Source organism: Aegilops tauschii, chromosome 3 (assembly GCF_002575655.3).
Source record: "Aegilops tauschii subsp. strangulata cultivar AL8/78 chromosome 3, Aet v6.0, whole genome shotgun sequence".
Taxonomy (NCBI): Eukaryota; Viridiplantae; Streptophyta; class Magnoliopsida; order Poales; family Poaceae; genus Aegilops; species Aegilops tauschii.
In genome coordinates, this window is record NC_053037.3 from 214,231,710 (window position 1) to 214,250,677 (window position 18,968).

General features: G+C 47.8%; 1 long non-coding RNA gene across 11 annotated transcripts; it reads right to left on the minus strand.

Annotated features, from left to right (window-relative positions):
- Window positions 1-5,048: 5,048 nt before the first annotated feature.
- Window positions 5,049-17,488, minus strand: LOC141042350 (uncharacterized). Of its 11 annotated transcripts, XR_012204778.1 has the most exons (10): window positions 17,050-17,488; window positions 16,706-16,853; window positions 16,311-16,445; window positions 16,079-16,231; window positions 15,767-15,844; window positions 15,310-15,342; window positions 15,010-15,065; window positions 13,185-13,296; window positions 12,883-12,967; window positions 5,049-5,561 (listed from the first exon to the last, which is right to left on the minus strand). It is a non-coding gene; the product is annotated as an uncharacterized lncRNA (long non-coding RNA). The 11 variants fall into 11 exon arrangements; XR_012204779.1 differs by lacking the exon at window positions 15,767-15,844 and having other exon boundaries at window positions 15,010-15,051; XR_012204774.1 differs by lacking the exon at window positions 15,767-15,844.
- Between the last annotated feature and the right edge of the window lie 1,480 nt (window positions 17,489-18,968).

Sequence of the window (18,968 nt, forward strand, 5' to 3'; positions counted from 1 at the left end):
CCTCATGAGGTTGAGGTGACGCCAGCCATGACGACAAGTCTAGGCGGGCGTCAGCGGGCACAGAGGAGCAGGTTTCCTCTTTGGTGCTAAGTAGGCAAGTGCATGCGCACGGTCCCGAGGAATCAGCCAAAGGTTTCCATTCCCGTGCAACAAGACCAGGACCGCCAGGACTGTAGGACGGATGTCATCATCGAGCCCACCGCAGCGTCACGACCAGAAGCTTTGCACGCGAAGACCACCTTTCATTAGGATAGGATGTACTACTTGTCCCCCTTCAAAATTGGCCACTATGGGATCCCTTCCGGCCTTCATTTGGGGGAAGAGGACCGAGGCCACTATAGATATAATGTAGCCACCATCGTAGAAAGAAGGGAGAGACCTCACTAGCTCACACCGACACCAGAACAGACCTCATGAGATTGTTCTCCCCTTGTACCAGTTCATCCTCAGCCCCCCGCGAGGCTAATCCACCACAAGGAAGGAGTTGGGTCTTACACCGCAAGGTGGCCCGAACCTGGGTAAACTGTTGTGTCCCTCTTCTTTCTTGTTCATCGAGCTAGGCCGTGGGAGTGATGAACAGGTTGGCTGGAGAGGTTGAGTCGTTTGCACACGCCCCAGAATTTGAACCTTACTTGGGTCTGTGGAGCCCTGAATCCGACAGAACGTTTCCTCCAGGTCCTCGATCAGGGTCATCGCCTTGCGCGATTTGACCACGATGTCGTCGATGTATGCCTCTGTGTTTCTCCCCAGCCGCGGCCCCAGCGCGATGTGCATGGGCCGCTGGAAGGTGGCGCCAACGCTCCTCAGCCCGAAGAGCATGCGGGTGAATCAATACACGCCGCATGGTGAGATGACGGTTGTCTTCTAACATCTCTGGCCAGCATCTTGATCTGGTGATACCCCGAGAACGCATCTAGGAAACACAACACATCACACTCCGCAGTGGAGTCCACAATCTGCTCGATGCGCGGGAGCGGGAAGGGGTCCTGGGGGCAAGCCTTTTTCAGGCTAGTGAAGTCGACACACATGCGCTCCTGACCGCCCTTCTTGGGGACAACGACAGGGTTGGCGAGCCACTCCACCGCACCTCTGATATGACCTCGGCTTCCTGTAACTTGCGCACCTCTTGGACAATGAACATCTTCTTTTTCTGCGCCTACCGTCTTGCCTTCTGCTTCACTAGACGGGCGTTGGGGCATACCGCCAAGTGGTGCTTGTTAGAGATATATTTGGGTTACATGTATTTGGTAGTCTAGGATTTGTAATCCGTCTCCCACCTTATCTCCAGGAGAGGCTTCTTTCCCTCCAAGTCTTGCACTCAATATATACTCGCCCTCGAGGCTCAATAATCCATCCATCATATTCTGCAACAATCCCTCTCTCTCCCTTCTAACATGGTATCAGCCTTACCTCGATCTAAACCCTAACCACCGTTGCTTCCGCACCCGCGCGCCGCCTGATACGTCTCCAACGTATCTATAATTTTTTGATTGTTCCATGCTGTTTTATTACCAATCTTGGATGTTTTATAATCATTTTATAGTCATTTTATATCATTTTTTGGTACTAACCTATTGAATAGTGCCAAGTGCTAGTTGTTGTTTTCTGCATGTTTTTTACATCACAGGAAATCAATATCAAACGGAGTCCAAGTGCCACGAAACTTTACGACAATTTTTTATGGACCAAAAGGAAGAAGTTGGGCCCTGGTTGCACCTGGGGGAGTCCCGAGGAGGGGACAAACCAACAGGGCGCGCTAGGAGGCCCAGGCGCGCCCTGGTGGGTTGTGCCCACCTCGGGTGCCCCCCGGACCGCCTCTTTGCTCTATAAATACCCCAATATTCCTGGCGCGCCCTGTTGGGTTGTGCCCACCTTGGGTGCCCCCCGGACAGCCTCTTTGCTCTATAAATACCCCAATATTCCTGAAACCCTAAAGGCGTCAACGAAATATTCATCCAGCCGCCGCAGAGTCCAGAACCACCAGATCCAATCTAGACACCCTCTCGGATGGGGTTCACCACCTCCATTGGTGCCTCTCCGATGATGCGTGAGTAGTTCTTTGTAGACCTTCGAGTCCGTAGTTAGTAGCTAGATGACTTCCTCTCTCTCGCTGAATTCTCAATACAATGGTCTCTTGGAGATCCATATGATGTAACTCTTTTTGTGGTGTGTTTGTTGAGATCTGATGAACTTCGAGTTTACGATCAGTTATATCTTTTTATATCCATGAAAGTTATTTGAGTTTCTTTGATCTCTTATATGCATGATCTCTTATAGCCTCGTATTTCTTCTTCGATATTTGGGTTTTGTTGGGCCAACTTGATCTATTTATCTTACAATGGGAAGAGGTGCCCGGTAGCGGGTTCGATCTTACGGTGCTTGATCCCAGTGACAGAAAGGGAAACAACACGTATGTATCGTTGCTACTAAGGATAAAAGATGGGATCTATATCTATGCAATAGATAAACAGATCTTGTCTACATCATGTCATCGTTCTTATTGCATTACTCTATTTTTCCATGAACTTAATACACTAGATGCATGCTGGATAGCGGTCGATGTGTGGAGTAATAGTAGTAGATGCAGGCAGGAGTCGGTCTACTAATCTTGGACGTGATGCCTATGTAATGATCATTGCCTGGATATCGTCATAATTATTTGAAGTTCTATCAATTGCCCAACAGTAATTTGTTTACCCACCGTTTGCTATCTTTCTTGAGAGAAGCCACTAGTGAAACCTACGGCCCCCGTGTCTTCTTTCTCATATATTTGCTTGCGATCTACTTTTCCTTTGCATTTTTATTCAGATCTATTAAACCAAAAATACAAAAATACTTTGCTGCACTTTATTTTATTTGCGATCTATTATTTCAATCTATTACAAATTTCTTGCATCGTTACCCGAAAGGGATTGACAACCCCTTTAACACGTCGGGTTGCGAGGTATTGCTATTTGTGTGCAGGTGCTATTTACGTTGTGTTGCTTGGTTCTCCTACTGGTTCGATAACCTTGGTTTGATCACTGAGGGAAATACCTACCTTTGCTGTGCTACATCATCCCTTCCTCTTTGGGGAAATACCGACGTAGTCCTAGCAGACAGGAGCTTTCTGGCACTATAGTCAGGGAGCAATATAAAGGAATTTCTGGCGCCGTTGCCTGGGAGGATCTTCAACATAACCAGGTTCCTAATCACAAGTCTCATCTCCTCGCAATTTACATTATTTGCCATTTGCATCTCGTTTTCCTCTCCCCCACTTCACAAAAATTTGTTGTTTTATTCGCCCTCTTTTTCGTTCGCCTTTTTCTCGTCAGATCTGTTTGCAATCATGTTTGCTTGTGTTGCCATGTGCCTTCTATATGCTTGCATCTTCGCTTGCTAAAAATCTATTGATATGGATACCCATCCGCTTGCTAATATTTTTAAAAGATCCAATCATGATGAACCAATTGCTAGTGAGTTGAGTGCACTAGATTATCTTTATGAAGTTTTGCTTGGGATTCGTGAATCTGAGAATTGTGATGAAGAAATTTATTAAGTGATTCATGATAGCTCCTTGAATGAAAAGAATGATTGCAATGATTTTACTATAAATTCTATTAATGTCAATTGTGCTAATAATATGCAAAACCCCAAGCTTGGGATGCTAATATTGCTATGTACACTACTTATTGCAATGATCATGATTGGGGTGATAATGATTCTTATGATCTTGATAGTTTATATGTTTGCAATAATATTGAAAGTGGGTTCAGAAGAGTGTCAACTCTAGGTAAAAATAATCCCACATATTTGGACAGTGTTCAATCTTATAAAATTTTTGATAAAAGTGGGCTTGGAGAGGTCATGACTTTATTTGATGATAATCCCACTATATTGGAAGAGTGTCAACTTTGCATGCATGTGGATCATAAAGAGAATATTTTATGTGATAGTTATATTGTTGAATTTGATTATGATCTCACATGTAATTATTATGAGAGGGGAAAATATTATGGTGGAAATTTTTATGTTACTAAAGTACCTCTCGTTATGTTGAGACCGTCAATGTTTTACTAGTAATTGGGGCGTGCCATTGGCACGCCTCCTGAGCGTTCATGTGCGCACTTATCTAGCTTATGCACATTGGTAGGTCTAGGTTGATCTTTGATGGCATTTATATACACCAAAAGTGATTTGACTACAGGTGAATATGCTTTGCTGACTTTAACCTCCTGATGGGTTCCAGAATGCATTAAAACTTGCTATTATGATGATCACATGTGCTCCTCTGCATGGTAAACGTACGTGCAGCAAACCAAGACATGGAGCTCCCTTAATGTTCCTGGACAGCGACGCCATGGGAGAGACTCACCTCCCTTCCTGGATATCCTTGTCAAGGGGTAGAAAGGGAGAAAACTTCATTATTCACCTAGAGAGTGTATCTGCAAGCACGAAAGTCTCTCCAATTTCCTAGGCAATTAGAGAAAATCTGTCAAACAAATTACAGTTAAAGATGAACAATGGTTGTGTTCTTTTAAGATCCCAAGAAGAAAAGAATCATCCACTTTTAAGATCCCAAGAAGAAAAGAATCATCCGCAAGTCTTTCCGACATAATTAGAACTTCCAAAGCTTTAATATACTTGACGGATCGACATGGTAGAAAACTAACTTGACACTATATTTATCATCCAAGCCAGAGAATGAATTAGTGGACCATGATTAAAACTGCGTATATTTGCATAGAAATTACGATATAATTAGTTGGAAGTTGGAACTGTCGAAAGTATAATCTAGAGTTCATGTATGCAGTCCATTAATTAATATGACAAGGCAGTATAAGCTAGGTTCGAATTCTGATTCCTAAGCTTAACAGTGCCAAAGTACCTATCATTTCGCAGAATTATATGAGTTGTATTAATGCCAAAAAAAGTAGCCCATGAATACAGCAAAAGTAATTGAATTGAAAGTGAAGCACAGAGCAACACCTAATGTTCATAGGAGCTGTTCTTGTCTTGTCAAAAATGTTTCCACTTCAGCTAAAGGAGCACAGGGGCTAGGATCCTGGAGAAATAAACATCACAAAAAACTGCTATTCCAGTTTGAAAGAATGAGTGCAGACTCCACAAATCCCCACCATAAGTAATAACAAGGTAAAGGGAACAACGGGTATTGCCTTCACTACTGAACTTATATAAACATACATCATGAGCTATCCTTCTTGGAAGTATGATCAGAAGCAGACAAGGATGCGGAGCTCACCCAGGCCCTATGTTTCGACTCGCTTAACACATTTACAACATGCCGCATCAACAATCTCTCACACAGCAACAGGTAACTACATAGCAGAGCAATTTTCAAGTACTCAATGATCGACAGCGGCTTTATCTTCCAAATCCAGATTAGTGTCGAGGATCCCTGGGCCCAGAGAATTGTCCCTGATATAATTTTTTTCCCATGTTACGAGATCACCTCCCAGTTATATTTGTTGAACGTGTGCACTACCTATTAGTACCTCCAACCGCACAACGCCATAACTGTATGGCAGATTTCTCAGTGACCATCATGGTGTACGCATATTCTGATCAAATGAGAAGAACTGGATCAGCACTTTGTACATCAGCAAACCAGTAAAAATTCAGAATAAATGACAGTAAGGCAGGGCGAATCCATTGGAGCTGAGAGTAAGGCAGCTAAAATCCATTAAACCAGTAAAACTTATAGGAGTGGCAGTGAGTTATTATATATCTAGTCACAAGATGCATTACACATATAGATAAAATCTACTATGTTTAAATATCCACACAATGACCAGACAACTATTTTTTAAAAATGTGTCACTTTTAGTCAACAGAAGACGACAGGGATAAGCCCTGTCGAGACTTGGAGAGACTGATGAGGGATGTCCCCAGTCCTCGAATTTTTACCCATCCCAACCTTCATTGTGTACGCAGTTGAATTGTATAAGATTGGTTTTCTTATTTAAGGGGTCTGTCTGAGTTCCGATATGTTACCTTAAACTCTATCTAATTGTGCCCACAGTATGAGCATGCAGTTCTTAAGAAAAAAGCCAAGAAGAATTTCATTAGCATGAAGAAGAAAAGATTGTAGTGATGATAATCCAGGAATTATAAAGTAACCAAGAGTGTTGTAGGAATTGTCCAAAGGTAAGTATCCCTTCGACCAACCTTTTGTTAAGATACCGAACTTGATTATGTATACTGGAATTTAAGTCACTTTGAGTAATAGGTGCAACACAACATGTTTAAACATTATCTTGATTAATAATTGCAAAAGTATTTACAGTATAGGAGACCAAACTTGGAAACGTGATAGAATGCTATCAACTTTCTGTCAGATACTTCCATTGATGTGTTGTTTGATGGATTGATTCCATTCTAGACCTATATTAATTCTCACATAGGGCTATTCGTTGAACAATCAAGCTAGCTAGCCCATGTATATCATGTTTCCCGCAGTGTGTTATATTTAGGACATGCATGGTACATGGAAGCAAATAAGGAATTTCGAGAAGCCGGAGAAATTTCAGTTTATATTTACTCTTTTAAGGTATAGGTAAGATGATACCTCAGGGTTATTTTTGTCGAGTATATTATATTTTATAATAAACATCTCCACAAGAATGAAACTGTGGAATTAAGCTTTTCATGTTTGCTAAGGGCCTCAATACAAGAACCATGATGCAGTGATATTCTTTTAACCACTCAAATTTGATAATTTGTGCCTAATTTTCAATAACAACCTTCAGATAAGTTAAAGTGATGTAGATTTAAGAGCTATACACTTAAACTACAAGGCAACTTATGACTTTACATATAGTAAGTCTTGCTAAATGGTCATGTAATTTTACAGTCTTAAGCAAAACAATGAAAGCGCCCTAATCATTTCAATTTTTAGTACACAAATGTTCTTTGCTGTTTCTGAAGATTTGGATTTTTATATTATTTTTATAAAGGAAACCATAGGATGGTATGCTACAATCTAACAGTTTCACTCTTTATTGGTGTATGTATCATTGTTGTACTATAAATACTGGGGTTGCACCTTTTTCCTTCAGATATTGTTGTGAATATGATTGAGAAAACCTGGAATATATTACTCTTGATAGAATATTATATTTGTGATAATTATTAATACATCCATGGCATTTGGGAAAACAATAAGTTCACATGGTAATCTCATTTATTTTAGCATCATGTATGTAGAGAATGATTTGGTGCATCGATAATTGATTGATCGTGCACTAGGCACATATATATAGGTACAAGGGGTGCGACCGGTATCTTGTCTCCTAAGATACACGTACATACAGAGGGAGACAGATACTACAGGTACTGCATACAGAACCCAGACCTACGTACATGTACACATGTTCAACACCCCCCCGTAGTCGAAGCGTCGCCGGTGACGCAAAGACTGGACCGAAAACCCTCGAAAGTCAAGGTGGGTAGTCCCTTCGTCATCACATCGGCGAACTGCTGATCGGTGGGCACATGTAGAACATGAACACGACCAAGTGCGACGTGCTCCCGGACGAAGTGGATGTCGAGCTCGATGTGCTTCGTCCGTCGGTGATGGACAGGGTTGGCAGCGAGGTACACCGCGGAGACGTTATCACAGTAGACGAGCGTCGCCTTGGTGACCTCACATAGCAACTCCTGGAGGAGCTGTCGTAGCCAGGAACACTCCGCGACGGCGTTGGCCACAGCCCGATACTCGGCCTCGGCGCTCGATCGTGAGACCGTGGGTTGTCGTTTAGACGACCACGAAATCAGAGAGGGCCCGAGGTAGACGCAGTAGCCGGAAGTGGAGCGTCGAGTGTCGGGACACCCAGCCCAGTCGGCGTCGGAGTAGGTGACAAGGCTGGTGTCTGGCGAGGCCGTCAGGGTGAGACCCATGGCTGTGGTGCCACGTATGTACCGAAGTATACGTTTCACGAGAGCCCAATGGGTGTCACGAGGAGCATGCATGTGAAGGCACACCTGCTGGACAGCATACTGAATGTCCGGACGCGTCAGTGTGAGGTACTGAAGCGCACCGACGATGGAGCGGTAGAAGGGAGCGTCGGACGCCGGAGAGCCCTCGACGGCGGACACCTTAGCCTTCGTATCGACAGGCGTGGAAGCAGGCTTGCAATTAAGCATGCCTGCTCGCTCCAGAAGCTCGGAGGCGTACTTCTGCTGGTGCAGAAAGAAGCCAGTAGCCCGGCGCACTACCTCGATGCCGAGGAAGTAGTGGAGAGCCCCCAAGTCCTTGAGGGCGAACTCGGTGCCGAGGCGAGCTGTGATCTGCTGAAGAAGCGCTGGCGAGGACGCAGTCAGGATGATGTCGTCGACGTACAGGAGGAGGTACGCAGTGGCGTGGCCCTGGTGGTAGACAAACAGGGAGGCATCGGACCGTGTGGACCGGAACCCATGTTGCTGGAGGAAGGCCGCGATCCGCTGGTACCAGGCCCGAGGTGCCTGCTTCAACCCGTAGAGAGAACGGGAGAGCAAGCACACGTGGTCCGGATAGTCGGTGTCGACGAAACCAGTCGGCTGCTGACAGAACACCTGCTCGTCGAGATGGCCATGCAAGAAAGCATTAGACACATCGAGCTGGTGGACAGGCCAAGCGCGAGAAACAGCAAGCTGGAGAACAACGCGAATCGTGCCCGGTTTAACAACCGGGGCGAAGGTGTCGGTGAAGTCCACGCCGGCGCGCTGGCGAAAACCGCGCACCACCCAACGCACCTTGTAGCGCTCGAGAGAACCGTCGGGACGAGTCTTGTGGCGGAAGACCCACTTGCCAGTGATGACATTGGCACGGGGTGGCCGCGGGACAAGCTGCCACGTACGGTTGCGCTGCAGGGCGTCAAACTCCTCACGCATCGCAGCTAGCCAGTTCGGATCCCGAAGGGCTGCGCGAGCGGAGGTGGGGAGCGGTGACGGCGTCGAGGTAGAAGCCGCACATGCGTACTTGTCCGACGAGTAGCGCGTGCTGGGACGCAGGGTCCCAGTCCGAGCCCGAGTGACCACACCGGTGAGGGGTGCAGCCGTGGCGACGGGAGCCGCCAAGGGAGCCGCGGCGACGGGGGCCACGGTGGGGGCCGCGGCGGGGCCGGCCGAGGGGGCCACGGCGACGGGGGCCGCGGGGGCGGCCGAGGAGGCCGCTGCGTCGGGGGCCGCGGCAGGGGCCGCAGCACCAGGGGCCGCCGGCGCGGGGAGCGCGGGCAGAGCCGGACCCGGGGCGCGGCTGGGCGGTCCGCCAGAGGTGGAGGCAGGGACGAACCGCGCCGCAGGAGACTCCGAAGGTGACGGTACCTGCTGAAACGGAAACACGAGCTCATCAAAGTACACATGCCGCGAAGTCAAAACGCGGTGGGAGACTGGATCATAGCACCGGTAACCTTTGGTGTTGGGAGGATAGCCAAGGAAGATGCAAGGAAGGGACCGGGGCGCGAGTTTGTGAGGAGCAGTGGATGCGGTGCTAGGATAACAGAGACACCCGAAAATGTGAAGACCATCATAAGATGGAACCGCACCGAAGAGGAGCTGGTGAGGGGTGTAGTTCCAGCGGGAACGACAAGGGCGAATGTTAATGAGGAGGTTGGCGGTCGCGAGCGCGTCCGGCCAGAACCGAGTAGGCACGTAGGAGTGGAAGAGCAACGTGCGGACACAGTCGTTAAGCGTGCGAAGGACGCGCTCGGCGCGACCATTCTGCTGAGACGTGTAGGGGCAGGTGAGGCGAAAGATGGTGCCGTGAGACGCAAGTAAATTGCGGACGGCGACGTTGTCAAACTCCTTGCCGTTGTCAGTTTGCAAGGCGAGAATAGGACGACCGAACTGTGTGGTGACATATGAATAAAAAGCGGTGAGTGTGGCAAGAGTGTCGGACTTGCGACGGAGAGGGAAGGTCCACACATAATGAGTAAAATCATCCAATATCACTAGATAATATAAATAGCCCGTGTTGCTAGCAACCGGGGACGTCCAAACATCACTATGCAACAACTGAAACGGAAAGGTGGAAATGTTTGTAGACTCGCTAAAGGGAAGACGAACGTGCTTGCCAAGACGGCAAGCCTCGCAAGAGTGATCGTCGACTTTATTACATGAGAAAGAAAAACTTTGAAGAATCTGACGCATAGCGGTGGAGTTGGGATGACCGAGACGGGCATGCCAAAGATCGACACTAGCGACGAAGGCGGCGGGGCGACGGGTGGTGGTGGTGCCGAAGGGATGCACTGGATAAAGCTCGTCCGGGCTATCACATCGGTGGAGCACCATCCGTGTACGGGCGTCCTTCACAGAAAAACCGATATCGTCAAATTCAACAGTTATAGGATTCTCACGAGCAAGGCGACGAACGGAAACAAGATTAGTGACTAAGTCAGGAGACACGAGAACATTAGACATATGCACAGGAGTAGAAGTAGAAGGAAAAGACATATGACCGACGTGAGTAATGGGTAGGGAGGAACCGTTACCAACGGTGATACGGGTGGGAGTATGAACGGGAGTGGCAGATGTGAGGTTACCGGGATGAGCAGTCATGTGAGCAGTGGCGCCCGAGTCCATGTACCAGTCACCACCGCCACCATAGGAGCTCGGTGACGGGGCGGAGTACAGTGCGGCGAGCAAGGTCGGGTCCCACGGCGGCGGCGCCTGAGGAGGGTAGAACCCTCCGTAGGCCGGCGCGGGAGCAGCCCCGAAGGCCGGAGCGGCGGCAGCGCCGTAGGAGGGCGCGGTCCCATAGGCCGGCGTGGCGGCGGCGCCATAGGCCGGCGCGGACCCGTAGGCGGGCGCCGGCGGGGGCGCGGTACCATAGCCACTGTAGGGAGCGGCGTTCTGCGCGGCGAAGAGGGCCTGGTGACCCGCCGGGCGGGGCCCAAGGATGCCCGGAGCCGGAGCCCGAGGGACCGGCATGGAGTAGGCGTGGACGACGCCGGTCCACGGGTTGGTGCCGTACGTCCATGGGGGAATCACCTGCTGCTGCTGACGCCCCCCCCCCCCCCCCCCGGCGCTTGTTGCTGCTTGCGGCCGCCCACGCGGCGGTTGCCGCGACGCCCGCCACCCGGCTGCTGGGGGGCAGCGGGAGGGGCGGGAGGGGCGGGCGGGAGGGGGAAGTACCCCGGAGGCGCTGGTGGCGGCGGCTGCTGGCGCGGCGCGGGTGGGACGGTCGGTGGAGGGGCGCCGCGGGAGGTGCCGGCGGCGAGGGCGTGGTGCTGCACACGCTTCTTGACCCCCTTCATCCGGCGCTCCTCCAACCTCAAGTACGCCACAAACTTGGGGAAGGAGGGCTCCGGCATCAAGGTGAGGTTAGAGGCGGTGTTGCCGAAGTCCTCGTTGAGGCCGGCGGTGAGCGTGCTGAGGAGGAGGTCGTCGTCCACCTTGGCTCCAATGTCACGGAGCTCGTCCGCCAACGTCTTCAGGCGGCGGCAGTAGTCATCAATGGACTGTTCATCCTGGTGACAGTCAAAAAATTCCTACTGCAAAAAAAACGCGGCGCTGAAGCTGGTTGTCGGTGAAGAGGCCGTTCAGCTTGACCCACAGGGCGCGGGCGTCGTCGCCGGCACTCACGACCGTGTGGAACAAGTCCTTGGAGATGGTGGTGAAGAACCACCGGATGATCGTGGCGTCGATCGCGGTCCACTCGGCGTCGGCTAGCATGGTGCGGGAGTCCACGGTGCCATCCACGTGATCCACGAGATTGTTCTCGCGGAAGAGCAGCGTGAAGTACGTCTTCCACGCGAAGTACGTGGAGTTGGAGGCGTCGAGGGTCACGGGGACGCGTGCATGGACGTTGATGTCGCGGATCTCGGCAGGGTCGACGGCGAAGGGGTTGGAGTAGGTGGAGGCGTTGGAAGACATGGCGATGAGATCGTGGGGAGGGAGGCGGCGGCGCGGCTAAGGAGAGGCGGCGCGGCGGCGGGAGGCAGGCGGTGCGGCGGGAAGGGGCGGCGCGGCGTGGAGGCGCGCGGTGGGGAGGTGGCGCGCGGGGAGGAGGGGTGGTGGCGGCGGCTTGGGGCGGCGGCGGCGGCGGGAGGTCGCGGCGGCGGCGGCAGCCCGAGGTGGCGGCTAGGGTTAGCGGAAGCTGGAAGATCGACTTGCGAATGATTTGGTGCATCGATAATTGATTGATCGTGCACTAGGCACATATATATAGGTACAAAGGGTGCGACCGGTATCTTGTCTCCTAAGATACACGTACATACAGAGGGAGTACAGGTACTGCATACAGAATCCAGACCTACGTACATGTACACATGTTCAACAATGTAATATCTGAATGACATTTTGATTTTTATTTCCTTGGTATGGATCGTCACGGTCACAAACCTGAACCACTTAATATAATCGAGGTACAAATGATCCCCGATCATAGATAGATTAGCTCACCAACCAATGATCCCCGATTCATGGTAATCTCATTTATTTTAGCGTTATACCCATTCAGATAACTCAATGATTCCTGATTCATGGTTTCATATATGAGATATCCTATCAATCGAGGTACCAATCATAGATAGATCAGCTCACCAACCAATTAATATAATATTTTTAAAAGGTTTCCAATAGGGCATAAAGGCAAACAAATAAGCACAAAGTTGCTCTATTTTCCATGAATAACAAAACAAGGAAATCTTAACATCCTTGACTCGAACATTAGAAATCACAAAAATCAAAATAAAGCAGTGTTGAATTTTCTCTGAACCCAAAGCTTTTATTTTATCATGTACTAACTCAGTGAAGACCAAATACAAGTACAGTCATCTTTGTTATAGTACTTTCCAGTGAAAAATAAGAGGGAAAACACAATCATGTGGTGAAACCATAGTGGAAGAACTTAATAAGCAAACGACAAAAACAAACCCTGCACTACTTTATAGAACAACTTACATTTCCTCCTGGCTGCTCTTTCCATGCTTCGTAGTCTAGCCAATGAATAAAATGAGTTGACAGCTATGCTCTGGTTATTGGTTGCCTGGATGATAAATAAATGTAATTTTTATAGGAGTAAACACATGTAAATTTTATAGGAGTTACAAAACCTATTTGATCTGGCAGAGAGAAATAAATAACAGTGTGACAAAATTTAATGCTGAAATACAAATAACCATGTATCTTCAGAAGAAGAAATAATATATGAAAAATAAAAGAGACCGGATAACGTGCGTGGGTGCACTCGAGCGTAGCCGCACCTTTCCGAAAAATGATCCAGAGAGTTGCCTGGGCATATGCATCCAAACGACCATTGGTAGAAAGAGGCATATATACACATGGAAGTCGGCAAACGACGTACTCCCTCCGTTCCTAAATATAAGTCTTTTTAGTGATTTCACTATGAAATACATACGAAGCAAAATAAATGAATCTACACTCTAAAATATGTCTACATACATCTATATGTAATTTGTAGTGGAGTATCTAGAAAAGACTTATATTTAGGAACGGAGGAGTACAAACAATTGCATGGATACACACAGACAAGACGGAAAAAAGGTAACAACCTGATTCCATTCTGGCGTTTCTATCATCTGTGTCCTCTAAAGAAACAAAAGGGCTGCAGCAGCTAGCTGACTGGAAAAAGAATAGTCTCATCCAACTTAGATGTAAGCACAGACGAGACACATGGATGGTCTCCCCCCCCCCCCCCCCCCCCCCCCCCCCCCCGCGTCGTCTCCTCTGAGGCGACTCGGGGGCAACCCTAGCGCCGCCTCCGAGCTCTCTCCCTCCCTCCTCCTCTCCGCCGCTACCAGAGGGGCGCTCGGCGCCGGCGCGTGGCCCTGATGACGGTGGCGGCGGGGATTCGGCGCCTCCTCCTCGGATGGAGGCCTGTGGCTCCCGGGGCGGCGGCTCCGGCCGGTGGCGCGCGGCGCGGCCTGGGCGGCGGGCGGCGCCGGCGGGTGCTGGTGGGTGGCTTCCCACGGCTGCGCGGGCAGCGTGGAGGTCGCGGTCGACGGCGCAGCGGCGGCTCCTCGCAATCCGTCGGGTCCCTTGAAGAAGCTTCGGTCTCGGCCTGATCTGCTCCGATCTGCGCCGGTGGTGGCCCCTGGCGGCGGAGTTCGTCGCCTTGTGCTGCCGGGCGGCCGGATCTGGCGTTTGGGTGTGGTTCCGGGGGAAACCCCTGGCCGGCGCGGCGGCTCCCCCAAAGTCGACGTCTTTGGCGCCGATCCCTTCCCTGGAGGCTTTGGGGTGGACCCTCCCCCTCCCGCCTACCCCTTGAGCTCCGGCGAAAGCCGGCTCTCCCCTGGTCTGGGCGTCAATGGCACCTCGGTGGCGTGCTCCTTCTTGAAGGTGGCGGTCGGGATTGGCTCTTGGTGGTGGAGTGGCCGGTGTCCCGGTTCCGAAGCACGGCGGCCTGATATTCCTACTTCATCCTGCTCGGGCTCGCCCTTGCGTGGTGAACCTTCTTCGGTCTTCTTCATGGTGGCACGTCTTCGTCCGACAGCTCGCGTCCTGTGCTTCATGCTGCCTCTGCCGGCTCTGGTTCTCGTCTGGATGGGCTCCCGTTGCTCGTGGGTTAGCGTTGTCTGCTTCTCCTATGGCAGCTCGGTCACCTTGAGATGGGTTTTGTGGTAGCTACTCTACCGGTCGCCGGTGCGGCACCCATCGAGCCTGGGTGAAAGGGTAGTGGCCCTTTACGACGGTGGAGACATCTCAAGTGTTGCCCATGTTTGGTCGTGGATGCAGCCGGTGCTCAATGCTTGCACGGGGTGTCCCTCCTCTCGGGCTCCCTGTTGGCTAGTTGGTGTAGGCGTAGTGCTGGTCGTCGGCAACGGTGCTGTGTGCTTGGCTCCGGTTGTTGCCATTGTGTTGTTCTGCCTAGCACCTTGTATCTTCTTTCCGCTTTGCTTTGCATTCATCCCCTTTGTAATGTGGTGCCCTTGTATCCTGGCCGGTTGATGGCTTTGTTAATTCAAAGTCGGGCTAGGTTCGAGCTCTTCTCGGGCTCGGCCGGCGCCTTTTCTCTAAAAGACGAGACACATGGACAGAAGAAGATCAAGGAATAGAAGAATCACCAACCTGTAAACCAAGGCAGCAAGCAAGTTGCAGCAAGATCATCACCTGCAAATAAGAATCTTGAGGACCAGAGTAGCCAGATTAGTCAAAAATCTAAGAGAAAATGACTAAAATAATGAGCTCCAGAGAACAACAGTCAAGAAATAATCATTCTAATTACTGGATGGAACTTTCCATAAATTGTTACAAACTGAAGAAATGGAAATATATCTTGCTTCATGACGTTCAATATATCATGTGTCATGTGTGCCTTAAATCCTATAATAATGTAAAAGTAGCTAACCGAGGGAACACAACACATACCTCATGATAGAAGATGAGCTGCGACCAATCATCCTAAACCATGGACATCATAAATCAAATTAGTAGTAGCAGGACTCAAAATATGCAAATCCAAATGTATTTGCAGTAGAATGTAGGGCATAAAAAATAACACTACGGTTCCATGATATTGCTACCTAGAGCAATGGATCACACACAGTTTGGAGAAAATTATCTCATCTAGGAGACATCAGCCATAAATACTTGTTGATTGATGTTCTTCCAATTCATAATACGAATGCATGGCTCATCAACACTTGTAGGCCATTGTCTTAAAGAAGTACCTTGGGGTGGTTATATCTAGGGGATCCTTTGGCAATATCAGGCCACTAGACCATTTAAGCATCCTTCATGGACAAGTCACAAGTGGAACTCAAAACTACAAAAAATTCAGAAAATCTAGACGCAACTTAAGGAAGAAGGGAGAGACCAGGTCTACCGTTTATGCACTGTGTAATCATTGACCTGTCGTTATATATCCATCTAAAATGATCTGCATTATAAGGCTGCTTTAAAACTGAAGCAAGAAGCAATTAAGATGAAAATGCATTAGAACCATTTTGATCCAATCGATAAATCAAGTAATGTTCAGACTTCATAGAACACGGAAAATGAATATATAAACATCTAAAAGTTAATGTACCATTTGTACTGGTACTTCAGATTGGACTAAAAAGCGAAATGTTCGACGGCATAAGATTTTTTAACAGAATTTCCTTGCAAGAGCAGAAAGAGATGAGGGCATACATACCCATGAATGGTTGTCCTTTCTTCATATGCAGTGAATTACCAAGATAATAAATAGTGGACGTGATTCCAGGTTGTAGCGCTATAGACATAATTGGTACAGCCTCCGGTCCGGGGTCGCTCACGCCTTATGTTTACCATCCATTCAACATGAGCTCTATGGGAAATAAATGAGTTATTTCTTCTTAGTAGATCAAATAAACAACAACTGAAATATAAAGTGGAAAGTAACCTACAATGTTTACATCATATATTGTTACCCATGCCTTCATGTACCACCTTTGCATCATTGCCAAAATAATGTACCGTCTCTCCACACCATGTCTGTGAGTGTCTTCGGCACACAATTTAGTGCTTAACCTCCAGAATCGCTTGAGTAGAATATCGATGAAAACGGATGAAGATAAAGATGCACTGGTCAGACTACGATTGCAAATAGTGCATGTTTGTAGCTACATCATGAATTTCATTACATAATCTAGGGTCTCAAGTGCACAACAGAAAGCATTACAAGAGTATGAAGCTTGTGTTTTTTAAATCATCAATAGCCATCCAAAGCAAACACATGAACCTAAAACGAATAGGTCAAATAATCTAGCATAAATAGAATATTTCTATTATATGAGATTACCTTCGGCCACTGAACCCAAATATATCAAGGATACAAGCGAAGACACACCGGTCCAAAGAAGCTTTTCTTCTTGTCGTCATCGACGCCGGGTTCTGGCCAGTGTTCAAACAAGTGCCACTCATTCAGCGACATCTTTTGCAAGTTCAACCTAGAATCACAACAGGAGGCAACAAGCATTACAGAAAACTCATACTCAAGAAAATCCATTTTCTACATCAAATTAGAGAAATAAATTGGAATCACAGACTGCCAACTATAACAAATAGTAAATAGGAATTTTCTTATATATGACTGAAAGAAGAATAGCTCAACTGGAACACAAAAATGGGTCATGATGCACTCACCTCGAAGATCTAATATACATTCCGGATCTGGATGGCCACTGGGTTAGTTGAAGAGATCAGAGGAAGAAACGACAGAGACGGAGATGAGGGAGAGGTCATGTCTGCCACCCATCCACCTACGCGGCCCACAGTCTCATCATCCTACTTGTCTCTCTCCCCCGTCCCTTCCTCATGCGGCTACCACGTCCGGACGCGCCCTCCTTCGTCGCCCGCAGCCATGCCTTGTTGTGGTCATCGCTTGAAGAAGTAGCCGAGGAAGGAGCCGCCGCAGATTGACGAGAAATAGAAAGGGGACCTGGGGCGCCGTAGAGCAGAAGGATCTGGAATGGGAGAGGCGGCGGCGGCCGAGCGGTGGCGTGGGAGAAAGGGGACCGCTTGCGTGCAGGAGTAGGAAAGGGGGCTGAGGGGGCGACGTAGTATCTGGGAAGTTTTCCCCTTTCTTTCTTGTATGCCTAGACTAATACCCAACAGACAAGTGGACCAAAGAGACGAAAATACTTCATCGACAGAACAGTAGCTCCTGCCCACGTGGACCGCGCGAGGAGGCGTCCTTTGCGCGACGCTTAATGGGTTGTATTCTTCTACCTTGCATATGCTAGAAATTTCGTGTCGTGATAATTTGTTTGCTTATAAAATGCCTATGCATAGGAAGTATGTTAGACTTAAATGTGTTTTTCACAATGTTTCATGATGCTCTCCTTGTTTTTCAATTATTATCTTTTGTGTGAGCACCGTTGAAATTTTATGCCTAGCTAAGGGCGTAAAACTATAGCGCTTGTTGGGAGGCAACCCAATGAATAAATTTTATGTTTGCTTTTTGCTTTATGTTCTTGTGTGTTTACACAATTATGCTACTGGTATGATTGTGTTTTTTATGTTTTAATTAGTGTGGTGCCAAGTAAAGCCTATAGGATCTTCTTGGGTGATAGTTGTTTGATCTTGCTGAAAAAGACAGAAACTTTGTGCTCACGAAAAAAATTCTCATTTTTTATCAGAAAGAGCTTTTGCCCTGATTCTTTTTGCAGAAAATTAATATACAAATTACCCTGGTCGTCCTAATTTGGTAGAATTTTTGAAGTTCCAGAAGTATTCGCAAAAGTCAGATTGCTACAGACTGTTTTGTTTTGACAAATTCTGTTTTCTTTGTTTTGTGTGCTTATTTTGATGGCTCTATGGTTTTCTTTGATGAGTTTTTTCCATAGAAAAGTTGAAATACAGTATATATAATACAAAAAAATATGAATTGGTTTGATATAGTACTTATAGTAGCGGTTTACTTTCTTTTACTAATGGATCTCACAAAGGTTTTGTTGAGTTTTGTGTGATTGAAGTTTTCAAGTTTTGGGTTACCTTACGATAGATGAAGGAAGGATGGAAGAGCCTAAGCTTGGGGATGCCCTAGCATCCCAAGCTATTATCCAAGAATGAGCAACCAACTAAGCTTGGGGATGCCCCCGAGTGGCATCCCCGCTTTCTTCCAACAACTATCGGTATTTTACTCGAGGCTATAGTGGCATCCCCGCTTTCTTCCAACAACTATCGGTATTTTACTCAAGGCTATATTTTTATTCGTCACATGATATGTGTTTTGCTTGGAGCGTCTTGTATGATATGTGTCTTTGCTTGTTTTATTTTGTGTTTTAAGTCATCAATCCTTTCTGGACACACCTATTTGAGAGAGCCAAAATTATTTCTTGACTTGTTAGAATTGCTCTATGTGCTTCACTTAAATCTTTTATGAGCTAGGACTTGCTCTAGTGCTTCACTTATATCTTTTTGAGCACGGTGTGCTTAGTATTTTTGAAGAAATGCTCTCTTGCTTCACTTAGATTTATTTGAGAGTTAGTAAAATTTTGAAGAAATTATCTCTTGCTCCACTTAAATTATTTTGAGAGAAATAAAAAATTATGCTCATGATC